This window comes from Limulus polyphemus, unplaced genomic scaffold (assembly GCF_000517525.1).
Source record: "Limulus polyphemus unplaced genomic scaffold, Limulus_polyphemus-2.1.2 Scaffold277, whole genome shotgun sequence".
NCBI classification, from domain to species: Eukaryota; Metazoa; Arthropoda; class Merostomata; order Xiphosura; family Limulidae; genus Limulus; species Limulus polyphemus.
Window position 1 is genome coordinate 36,936 of NW_013665887.1, and position 13,653 is coordinate 50,588.

At 34.1% G+C, this 13,653-nt stretch overlaps 1 protein-coding gene across 1 annotated transcript in view; it reads right to left on the reverse strand.

The window, feature by feature from the left end:
• LOC111085213 (transcription factor VBP-like) overlaps positions 1–13,653 on the reverse strand; it is a 17,826-nt gene that overhangs the window by 1,248 nt on the left and 2,925 nt on the right. The window lies entirely within an intron of this gene.

The window sequence follows — 13,653 nt, forward strand, 5'->3', positions numbered from 1 at the left end:
AGAATTTGGGGAAATAATTTTAAACCTTGTTCTAAAAAGGTTTAGGTCAACAACTTCCAAGTATGGAGATCAAATCAAACCAACATGTTTTACATTGACCAAATTTGTAATGCCTCTCTACTCAAGAGGAAATTCACAGAACTTACTAATCTCACTTTTACAGTCAACATCCTCAATGAAATTAGTTCTTAGTATATTCAATAGAGATGTCAAACTACAACTTTGGTAGTTAGGAAGACATGTCGAATTACGTGTAGTTTATTGTTTGGTAATACATTCCGAATGGAAAAAGTATATCACATTTCATTTATCATTGCATTATTTACCAAAAATATATAAATTTAGCTTTTCAGAATACAGAAACCCAACATTTTTATGATAAATATGCTTGTCATATGGTTACATGTTGGTATAATCAGATCGAACACTATATCACATCAAATTTCACATCTGTATCGCAGCTACGACAGAACTAATTACAGAGCAACCAAATAGGTAATTACCGGTTTACTGCAACAGTTAAATGTATCAAAGGGTGGATAATTTTTATACTCTACAACCACCTTAGAGGCACACAAAGTACAGAACCAACAAATGTTTTCTTTGTTTGCTCTTTTGTTATAACCTGCCAACTGCAAAAAAAACGGGGAGGTTTACGTTAGAGTCAATTATAAAAATGAATGAAACTAATAGGCAGACTCGTGTAGTTTTTCTTTTGTTTTTTTTTTAACTTGGACAGTATCGTTTGCTCGTAATTGTTAAAGTATATACAAAGCGTGTTAATTATAGTCCGTTACACGTATGAACACAAAAGTTAATAGAACTATTGTTTAAATGTTACAGCTTTTTTAACTTTAGCTGTATTTTTTGTCCAAAATCTAGTATTCAAAATAACATCGTATAATTGAGTGTAGCAAAACATCTACGCTAAATCAAACCTTTCATTGGTTAGTTTCCATATGAGGAAAAGGTTACCCGGTAGTTAGTGATAAGATTCCGGACATACAATGCCAAAATCCGGGGTTTGATTTCCCATGGTGGACAGAGAGCAGGTAGCCCATTATGTAGCTTTGCGCTAAAACAACCAACAGCAACAACTTGAAAATACTTAAAAATGAAAGGTTGATTCTTTCAGTAGTCGACTTAATTGCGGGAAAAAATATTCACAACACATCAAAATTCGCGTTACGACGTTCTTTCTTTTTTTATTCGGAGGGGGGTGTTCTCGTTACAAAAAAAAACTAATTTCACCCCACCTCCTTTTTTTTTTAGAGCTAAACTGGCGTTCCTCTGATAGTGTTAGTGGCAAAAGTAACTACTAAATTAAAGCATTTTTTCCAGAAATCGTAGTTTTTTTTCTTTCTACTGCTGTTTGGGACACATTTAACTGGTCTTTCCACATCTCCATCTAATATTCTTTGTATTTGAACCTATAATCTTATTAATTCACATATCGCTTGCATGTAGAAGTAGTTCAATCTACGATAACGTTTCCGAACAGTGTATGAATCATGAATTCAAGTAAAAGAAATTAATCAACTAACGATCAAGCTACTAACAACTTTTACAAACTCATTATATATATTTTACAGTCACGGTATCAAGCAGCTGCAGACTCCATGGATTTTATGTGCAGTTCCTAAAAGCCTAACATGAGAATTCTCATTAAAGCAAGACTTGCTAACTTCAGCTATGAGTTTGATTGCATCAATGCTAATCAGTGTTGTAACCTCGTCGTGTTTTTGTTTTGGTTCATTTACGGCGTATTAATCAATACCGTTTTCAAATTGTACACACTTCAATGATAGAAACGACGAAGAAGGCATCTGGATCAAAAGTGGAATAACTTCTTTTCTATAATCGATACAAACAAATGTAAAATTTAACTTGTAACCAAATATTCTGCCATTACAAAAGTTTATCGTTCTGTTTCAATCATGGAGCGGTTTGTACCTGTGGTAGGACTCTGGATTTCTGAGCTGGAGAGACTAGAATCCGTACGACACCACAAGATTTGGTTTGGTTTCTTTGGAAGTTCGCGCAAAGCTACACGAGAGCTATCTGCGCTAGCCGTCCCTAATTTACCAGTGAAAAACTAGAGGGAAGGCAGCTAGGCATCACCTTCCACCGCTAACTCTTGGGCTGCTCTTTTACCAACGAATAGTGGGATTGATCGTCACATTATAACGCCCCCACCGCTGATTGTCATACTGGGCCAAGACCACAAGATATTCTACACGCTTTAAGCTGTGGGTACATTATAAAAGAGACAGTTATTTTCCTAGCGTAACTCGCGGTCGTGGGTGGTAGGGTGTAGCAAGTAGCCAAAATTAGGGACGGGGGAAGATAATATATATATATATAAATACAAAATAAAGGTAATATTGCAGTATTAGTCGTTCCAGTTCTGTAAAAAAATTAAAAATAATAATAAGATGAATATTGGAGAACCATTTTTTCATATTATATCTAAGGAAGAAGACATTAGTTAATTAGAGCGCACGAAGATAGTCAAAACGGTCGAAAGTTTATCAGAAACTCCTAATCAATGTATAGAGGTGTAAAAACCTCAGTATATGAAACCGATGATTTAATGCATCTAAATTCAGATAATCAAAACGATGGAAAGTTTATCAGAAACTTCTAGTCAAGGTATAGAGGTGTAAAAACCTCAATATATGAAACCGATGATTTAATGCATCTGAATATAGTCAAAACGGTGGAAATTTTATCAGAAACTCCTAATCAATGTATAGAGGTGTAAAAACCTCAGTATATGAAACCGATGATTTAATGCATCTGAAGATAGTCAAAACGGTGGAAAGTTTATCAGAAACTTCTAGTCAAGGTATAGAGGTGTAAAACCTCAATATATATGAAACCGATGATTTAATGCATCTGAAGATAGTCAAAACTGTTATTTATCATCGGAAACTTTCTCTACCCAATAAAGAATCGAAAGAATAAGTCTTAGACTCAACTTTCTGACAAACTATTTAGATTATTTTAATAATGACCTAGTTTTTAATATCAAATATACTAAGAAGTGGTCGTGGTTGAATTTAGAACATTCGTGTAAAGCTAAACGAGAACCACCTGTGTAAACCCGTCCCTAATTTTTAATCAGAGAAAGGGACGCTACTGAACAGAAACACCTCTTTGGCTACTCTTGTCTTGTTAAATAGTGGGATTTGACAGTCACTCTAATACCGCATCCACTGCCCCAACGTGTGAACAGCGAGTGTGCAGGAACGGGACGCGAACAAAAATTGCGCGAATCATATTATGAAACGCTAAAGCACTTGACCACGCCCTGTCCATACTAAACGGACCACGTGACAATATTTTAGGTAATATTTTTTCGCCTTCCTTACTAATTTCTTCGTTCGACTGTTTAGTTAAAAACTAGATTTTACGATGCATAGTTTAAATGGTCTAGTATAGGCCCACATGTGAACTTGAATGCATACAGTTCAAAGCTGTTATTGACAATGACAAATAAGTCACTGTGTCACTTATACTAATATTTCATGGTCATATAATATATTTCTTTCTCCAATCTCGAAACAAATGCTATTATATCAATAGTTCAACTAATAGCAAATTATATCAAAATTTACGTCGCCATAGAAACCAACGACGCACAACAAAACGACAATAAATTCAAATCGTCCCGTAAATTGCAATATCCATGTTCATTTATTATAATTATTATTAACATATCACTTTATAGAAAAATAAATGCGAGGCGTCAGGAACGCGTTCAGCTGTGCTCTCGTTCACGTGAAGCATTCGCGCGTGGCGTTCCAAATGTGTTCCTACTGATTTTCACCTGCTTTCCGCACTGAACGAGAGGAATAATAGGGTTTTTGTACTGAATTCAAAGATTTTTTGCAGTTCACGATCCCTCGTTATATCAAACTAAAAAGAAAAAGGGTGCCTTGATTTGTTTTTTGTTTACTTGTTACCGTAACATTTTCCTAGTTTACAATCCACTCAGCGCACATTTTTTATTTTGTTTTGTTTACTTGTTACCGTAACATTTTCTTATTCTACAATTCACTCAGCGCACCTTTTTTTCTTACCTGTTACCGTAACATTTTCCTATTTTATAATCCACTCATCGCACGTTTTTTTTGTTGTTGTTACTTGTTACCGTAACATTTTCCTATTTTACAATTCACTCATCACAAGTTTTGTTTTGTTTACTTGTTACCGTAAAATTTTCCTATTTTACAATTCACTCATCGCAAGTTTTTGTTTTGTTTACTTGTTACCGTGATATTTTCCTATTTTATAATCCACTCATCACAAGTTTATGTTTTGTTGTTGTTACTTGTTACCATAACATTTTCCTATTTTACAATCCACTCATCACAAGTTTATGTTTTGTTTATTTGTTACCGTAACACTTTCCTATTTTATAATCCACTCATCGCACGTTTTTTGTTGTTGTTACTTGTTACCATAACATTTTCCTATTTTACAATCCACTCATCACAAGTTTGTGTTTTGTTTACTTGTTACCGTAACATTTTTTCCTGTCTTGGAATCCACTCATCGTATGTTGTTGTTTTTTTATATTGGATTGTTTGTTTTGTAATTACTTAGCTGGCCCCCAGTGGCACAGAGGCATGTATGCGGACTTACAACACTAGAAACGTTACTTAACTACAAACAACAACATTACTTGGCTGACCTGTTATAAAATAGAATTATATTTAGGGACCGTTGTAAGCTAGGAGTTAATCCAGTTTATTACAACAGAAAGGACATAAATTTATTTTTATTGATGTGTTTGTTATAACCAAACTGAGAAATATCATCAAGCGTATAACAACACTTCCACTGTATTAATATAATGTACAATATGCAGAGTTTACGTCCAGTTGCTTACACGTTCTGGGTTACATGCATACTAATATGCATAATACAATAAAAATAACTATACACTGGTAACCATAGTTACAAAAGACAACGTTGTAACAATATCCGAAGTATAAATGTTAAACTGGTATATAAAGTACGACGCGAAATGTAAATTTGATGATGTTAAAAGTCGAAAACAGGCGCACACTGTATGTGTGTATATTGGCTGATATTTTATTTCATTATGTATACTGACATTCTATATACACCAATGAAGATAAGAAATACTTTTGGTATGCCAAGAAATAACCCATTTCTTAAGACATTTATTATGTCCTTTTATGTTAGTTATACTTTATTCACTGTTGAAAATATGAAGCATAAAAAATCCATGTTTCCTGCTGAGTAAGGAGTACGTTAATAAAAATAATACCGAAAACTGACCGTCAAACAGAGTAAAGAGTACTTTAATAATAATAATAACACCGAAAACTGAGCTTTAAACACTGTGACCTTTCTAAAACTGTGGGGGGCAGTGGAGGGTCGCGAGTTCGAGGATGGCTCGTGGCGCACTGTTGTGTCCTTGAGCAAAGTACTTTACCCCAATTGTTTTAGTCTAACCAACCTCTAGCAGTGGATTATCCTGCGATGGACTGGCATCTCATGCTGATTAAGCCGTGGTTCAGCAATGGATTCTATATGCTATCTCGGAATGAGAAGGATTTGACCTTTTACCTTGAATAGAGTCGTATTTGAAAATTATCTTTCGAATGTTAAGTATTATCCGAATTAGCCTTATTTTATTAAAGTTTAGACGAATGTCCAGCATGGCCAGGTGGTTAGGGAGCTCCACTTGCAATCTGCGGGTCGCGGGTTCGAATCCCCGTCCCACCAAACATGCTCGCCCTTTCAGCCGTGGGGACGTTATAATGTAACGGTAACTCCCACTATTCGTTGGTAAAAAGAGTAGCCCAAGAGTTGTCGGTGGATGGTGATGACTAGTTGCCTTCCCTCTAGTCTTACACTGCTAAATTAGGGACGGCTAGCGCAGATAGCCCTCGTGTAGCTTTGCGCGAAATTCATAACAAACAAACAAACAAGCTTAGATGAATGCGTTAAGGTATCGTATGAACATGCATATATATATATATATAAGAATCATTCGAAACTATTCAAAAGACAGCAAATGTGGAAGTGATTTCATTTCCCTCTATATAGCTCCCCCCCCCCAGTGGCACAGCGGCATGATAGTGGACTTACACCGTTAGAAATCAAGTTTCGATACCCGCGGCATAACAAACAACAACCATCTATATAGAACAGCCACTTAAATTTCCCAGCATTAATATTTCTTAACTTACTGTTCCATTATCGCAACTCATACCCTGTGCTCAAAAGTTGTCAACATTTTATAAATGTAATTAACGCGAATATTTTACAATTACAAGCCAGATACTTTTAGAATGAGTCATAACTCATTTTTATTACCTATTGCACCTCTCTCAAAATGTCACGCAAGGGAGATGGAAGAGTTATTGTTTTCTCTTCTGTTTGAGTACCAATCTCATTTTCAAAGAATTCAATGCGAGAGTTATAGCGGTTTTTTTAAAATCACAACCAGTGGATATTCTTAAGAACCTTAATACAACTTTACAACACGATGTGCATATTTATACCAATTTTTTTAAATCACAAACAGTGGATGCTTTTAAGAACCTTAATACAACTTTACGCCGAAATGCACGGGTTTATACCGATTATTTTATTATCACGAACAGTGGATATTTTTAAGAACCTTAATACAATTTTATACCATAATGTGCAGATCTACACCAATTTTTGCAACACAAACAGTGGATATTCTTATGAACCTTCATACAAATTTACACCATAATGCGCAGATCTACACCAATTTTTGCAACACAAACAGTGGATATTCTTAAGAACCTTCATACTAATTTACACCATAATGCACAGATTTAAATCAATTTTTGCAACACAAACAGTGGATATTCTTAATAATCTTAATACAACTTTACACTACCTTTTATTCAAAGAAAGCTGTTATTCCCACCAAATTTGATATAAATATACCCCAATTTTTGCATGAAAACAGTTAGAATTCTGAAGTTAATAACATAAATATCTAAACGTAGAAAACATTGGTTGTTTCCCTTAAATTAGTATTCAAATAGATATCTCAAAAAACTAATACAAATTGATATCACTTGTTACAAACAAGCAGTAGTCTAAGTAATAAATAAAGATATAAATACAAATTTATTCTAATCAAGAAACATTTGTTTAACACTAACTTTTAACACTAACATTAAGCCACTTTTGTGCACCACCAGTTGTTATTCTTAAGAAACTAATGCAGATTTATGCTAGTTTTGTTCCTATTTTTATAAATAGACAGTTTTAGCCTTAAGAAACAATTGTATATGAATATAATATATAAACAGTATTTTATCAAGAAACTAATAACAATTTGCAAATATTTCCAGTAACCTTCTTTTATATTAACCATTTTCTTCAAGAAAACTGTTCAACATATACGTTTTTTTTATGTACAAACGATGATTCTTCAGTATAGATATTAATATAAAGGCTTAAAATCACTTTTTCAAAAACTAAATACAGATTTCAAATGACATTGTTTATTCAGCAATATTTAATATACCGATTTAAACCACTTTTTTCAAATACAAACTTTAATTATTACCAAGAATCTAATAAACCAATTTAAACCACTTTTTGAAAGACAAACTTTAATTATTACCCAAAATCTAATAAACCAATTTAAAACATAAACACTGTTTATTGCCAAAAATCTAATAAACTAATTTAAACAACTTTTCAAACACAAACACTGTTTATTATCAAAATCTAATAAACCAATCTAAAACACAAATACTGTTTATTGCCAAAATTTAATAAACCAATTTAAAACACAAACATTGTTTATTGCCAAAATTTGATAAACCAATTTAAAATACAAACATTGCTTATTGCCAAACATCTAATAAACCAATTTAAAACCCAAACTCTGTTTGTTTCCAAAAATCTAATAAACCAATTGAAAACACAAAACACTATTTATTATCAAAAATGATGATGACAAAACCTTGTCGAAACGTTGTACATTTGCTGTTATGTTAAACTTATATTAAAGTTTTTCTTCATTACCCATTCAAGCCGTCTCCAGCCATTATTAGTCTCAAAGTGGGTTCCTCGTCATCCAAAAATCTAATGAACCAATTTAAACAACTTTTTAAACATAAACACTGTTTATTACCAAAAATCTAATATACCGATTCAAACTACTTTCCAAACACAAGCACTGGCTGTTACCAAGAAACTAACCTATTGATTTTACCCATATTTTAAACACAAATGCTGATTTATTCCAAAGAAATAACAAAGGGGTTTATCTTAAACTTTATTTATAAATAAAGAAATTGAATAATTTGAATACCTGTCTAATCTTTAGCAGGAAACAGAAAAATTGACGAAACTGTTACATTAAATCTCTTTTTGTATAATAAAAAATAAAAACAAGAATCTTACAAAAAGTGTGATTCTACTAATTATATTTTTGTCTCTTTATTTGTATTTCTATTATACAACTCTTAATTCTTCAATCACACCTTTTCATTATAATTTTAGACATGAATGTATTATTTTGTACTTTTTCAGGTGTGACTCTAATGTTTAGATTCACTCACCTAATAACATCAATGGTGATCACCTTTTCAATTTCTCAACGGTACAAAAATAATAATAGCAGAACGTACGACACGAATCTTATTTTATCAAAAACACGACGTTTAGTTCGTTTTGTTGGTTTGGTTCTAGATAAGCAAGAAGCTACACAATGGGCTATCTTTGCTCTGCCCACCACGGATATCGCTTTTTACCGTCGTAAGCTTGCAATCTTACCGCTGAGCCACTAGAGGGCACGAGGTTTACTACTCATAAAAACAAGTATATAGTTAAAACCGCATAAACGACAGAGATATCGAAACTAAAGAATTGGTTGAACGATCACCATGTTTTAAATAAAAAAAAACCTTGGTTGTTGTTCAACCTATTTTTAATTACGAGGTTTAGCACTGACGATTTATGAAGCATCAATTACACGTAAATTGGCTTTATAACTGCGTTTGTATTAGCAATGTGACGATGAAAAGAAACTCACATTTTTAGAACATTAATTTGCATTATTTTAAATCAGTTTCTCAATGATCGAATGGTTCACGTCTTGAAGAAGTTTTTTTATTATTATTTATTTTCCGACGAAGTGAAGACTAACTTGTATGTTACCATAGTTGTCAAAAACACATTAAAAACCAGATACCTCACATAAATGATTTACAACAAATAAGCTACAAGCATTTCAACCACAAATTAAATACTGAGTTTATAGTTTAGTGTATTTTAGACCAGCCGTATATAGATGACTTTGTAGTCTTTTCTGATGAGACAGACTGTAAAACCGGTACAATAACATTGGGCTTTAACTATGAATCTGTTTATACATATATATAGACTTTATTTGTAACCTACAGTACCGAAACGGCATGGGGCAAAATGTGGCAGTTATACCTGATGTTTCTAAGCAACATGCCGATAATACTGCAGTTAACACGGCACTCTGAGCAACATTCCGTTAATACGACAGGAAACATCGCCTCCTGATTAGCATGCCGATAATACTACAGGAAACACGGCCCAGAATCAACATGCCGATAATGCTACAGGAAACACAGCCCCCTGATCAATATGCCGATAATACCATAAGAAATACAACCCCTGATCGACACACCGATAATACTACAGGAAACACAGGCTCCTGAACAATATGCCGATAATGTCACAAAAAATACGGCATCCTAAGCAACATGCCGATAAAAAAAATATTGGAAGCACAGCGCCCTCTTCCGAAAAAGCAAAAGTAAACACTTTGTTAGCTGTAAATATTATTATGATGCTTAAGTTTTTGTTTTGGCAAATAATGTTTAATCTCCATATCATCGTAATTTTTGAAGTTTGAGAATATCACAGTTAAATAGAATTTTGTAGATATACAAACAGATGTTTCCTATATTATGGTTAGAAGCTGTTTCTTATCTTGTTGTAGGTAACTCAAGACTTGCCGTTTATTATCGATGACGTAACTCAAATATAATGTTTTTTATTTATTTATTTATTTTTTTATTCCTGTAAACTCCCAGTGGAGCATAGGGCCGTAACAACACCTCACCAACGGAAAGTTGTTGTTGCAGTTACTTGTAGCAGGTTGGTTTTTACGGGGTGGAGTTGCTAGCCCCGCGCCCAACACTCCTACTTTCTCATCCTTGGACTTGGGACCAGGCAAAGGCGGAGGTTGGCATGTTTGGTGTGACGGGGATTCGAACCCGTGACCCTCAGATTACGAGTCGAGCGCCCTAACCACCTGGCCATGCCGGGCCAAATATAATGTTAGGGGCCTTTATACTGCTTGTTATTGGTTCAAGGGGGCTCTGTTTTATATCTGGTAACTCGAGATTTGCTGTTTCTTTTGTTAGCTCTGCAATAATTCTTATTGGCTGAAACACTTCTGGCTTATACCAATGTCATTATTTAAAATGAATGTTATATAGTGACCTTTTGACTGTTTTTTTTTATTGTTTTGTATCACTCTTAGTATATAATTACTGTATTTCACCTATTTAACAACTCTAATAAACTGTACTTGGGACCTATGCTTATAAATACATCCAGTTTTCACAAAATAAGAATAAAATTTAAATGCACGAAATCTATGATATTAAGAAAAATATATTTTAAAAGTAAATTATGTGTTGAAGGGATCCGATGTTATTGTGTTGGAGAAGACTTTTCTTCCAACTTTTTTAATTAATTTAAATAGGGATCCGATGTTATTGTGTTGGAGAAGGCTTTTCTTCCAACTTTTTAATTAATTTAAATAGGGATCCGATGTTATTGTGTTAGAGAAGGCTTTTCTTCCAACTTTTTAATTAATTTAAATAGGGATCCGATGTTATTGTGTTGGAGAAGGCTTTTCTTCCATATGATTAGTTTCTTTCGCTGACTAGTTTTAACAAGAAGGGATTAAAAGTCATTGAAAACGAAGTGTTCAAGAGATTGCTTGTTTTAAATCAAAGCCACATTAAGCTATCTGCTGTGTCGACCGAGGAGAATCGGACCCCAGATTGTAGCTTTGTAAGTCCGGAAACTTACCACTGTCCCATAAAGGGCTGAACTCCTCGTGAAAGCTTTTGAACTAAAATATAAATGTTATTACAGCCGTGCCCGCTTGGCTTGGCGGTCGGGACGTCCGACTCGCAATCTGCGGGTCGCGAGTTCGAATCCTATCACCGAACAAGCTCGCCCTTTCAGCCGTTATGATGTGACGAGTCAATCCCACTATTCGATTTGGGTAACCCAAGAGTTGACGGTGGATAGTATTAATTAGTTACTTTACCTCTAGACTATCGCTTCAAAATTAGGGACGACTAACGCATATGGCCCTCGAGTAGCTTTGCGCGATATTCAACGAATAAACAGACATAACTGTGCCTATTAAGCCTACTTCGACCAACGCAACTGCGTTTGGCTACATGGCGATCAAGTAAAATCACTGTGTCGATAGCAAACGATACTACTTGTCCTGGGTGAAAATAAACTGTATCAAACGATCACAAATAAAGTGACGGGTTGTCAAGGATACATCATTCCTCTGAATTAGTCAGTAGAGAAAATAAGACGTTGAATTGTGTACAATACTTAATATCAGATTGATATCTAGACTCCAAAGCAGGTGTTTGTTTAATGATTAGAGAACATCCAAAGCCAAGAAATATATCAGTATCTAATAATTCCAGTAAATGGAAACGAAGTTATTTCATTCTCGGCATTTATTTTTTAATTAAAATTCTGGTTCTATATTTTTATCCTTTCTAAATAGTACTTCGTTTAACGATACGCTCAGGAAAAAAAGTCTTTAATCATTCTGTTGGGAATAAACATGCACATATATTTAAGAACTTAAATGGATAAAATGAGAAAACTTTGATGAATTCAATATTACAAAATTGTATACATCATGATGGTTAAAGTTTACATCTTAACCGTGTTTTTTGTATCCTCTGATTTTATCACGCTGTAGCTGCATTTATATCTTATTCGTTTGTTTGTTTTGAAGTTAAACACAAATCTACACAATGGGCTATCTGTGCTCTGCCCATCACGGGTATCGAACCCCGGTTTCTAGCGTTGTAAGTCCGCAGACATACCGCTGTGCCACTGGGGGGGGGGGATTTTTACGATACTATTTCCAAATATCGGATGAAATTATTAAGATTTCATAAAAACGATTCATTTAAGCGGGAGTAATGTTATGTAATTGAATCAAGAAATTTATCAAGGTCCAAAAAAATAATAATAATTAGAATTTAGAATCATTTCTGTTGTACACGCTGTTGTATTTATTGCATGTCTATATTACCACACTTTGAAAATGGATTTAGATAATGATTTGTTTTTCACCTGGTCCATAACCAAATCTTCCTTCTTTCTGAAACAGTTTCTTACCATTTTGGATTCAAATAATTGATGGTCTGATCCTGAATTTTTACATTTTACTTGTGATTGTTAAGAATAATCATTTTTAAAACTTTTTCTTAAACCAACACTTGAATTGTCTGATTCCTTTTATTCAGGGTTAGGGTCGCGAGTTCGAATCCTGTCACCGAACATGCTCGCCTTTTCAGCAGTAGGGGCGTCAACATGTGACGGTCAATCCCACTATTCGTTGGTAAAGGGTAGCCCAAGACTTGGCAGTCGGTGATGTTGACATCTAAGCTGTCTTACCTCTAATCTAGTCTATCACTACTAAATTAGGGACGGCTAATACATATAGCCCTTGACTAGCTTTTCGCTAAATTCAACATACGAAACCTTATATTCAGATCTTCTATATTCATTCCATAAGAAAATAATGTTTTTTTTTATATATAAGTTAAAGAACAAACTTAAAGAATAAAATTATGCTCATTTGTTTAGGGGAAATGTGTACCTCAAAACCTCGGAACAGTAGTTTTCTAACGGCGCTGATAAGCAATTCAAACAAACAATAATCATTCCAGTATTTCTTACAAAAGGTTCTTAAAATCGTACTTATCTTATACAAGATTAAAAGCAAGTCAATTCTTGAATGCCGGTGGACAAACAATTCCAGATACAAGAATGTGGATTTTCACATCATCCGGTTCAGCATCTCATCCTCGTCAAGCGTTTGATAATTTCGACACTTTGACGACCTGATTACTACCACTATTAACTAGGTGCTCACGTCAAGCTCACAGTGAATCATTTATATACTTGTTGTAATGATAGCAGCAGCTAATGTAAAAATTACCAAGAATACAGCTAACATCAACAGTATCTGTGTTTCTATGATAGCTAGAGACATATATAACAATGGCTGTTACTTAAGTGTTTGATGTTATAACAAGGTAATGTAGGAAAATGAAATAAAATATGATCCGGTTCAGAATACTTAAGGTAGTGTAGTGCACGCTGGAGTATAAATATGTCTAATTGACAGAAGCGGCCAGTATCCAGTGAACATTCCTCAACATTTCACCTTAAAGTTTTATCAAGAGGTAGACACTTTACTGAACACAAGCCCAGTCTTAACAGAACAAGAAGCTCGATGACGAGGAACCCACTTTGAGACTAATAATGGCTGGAGACGGCTTGAATGGGTAATGAAGA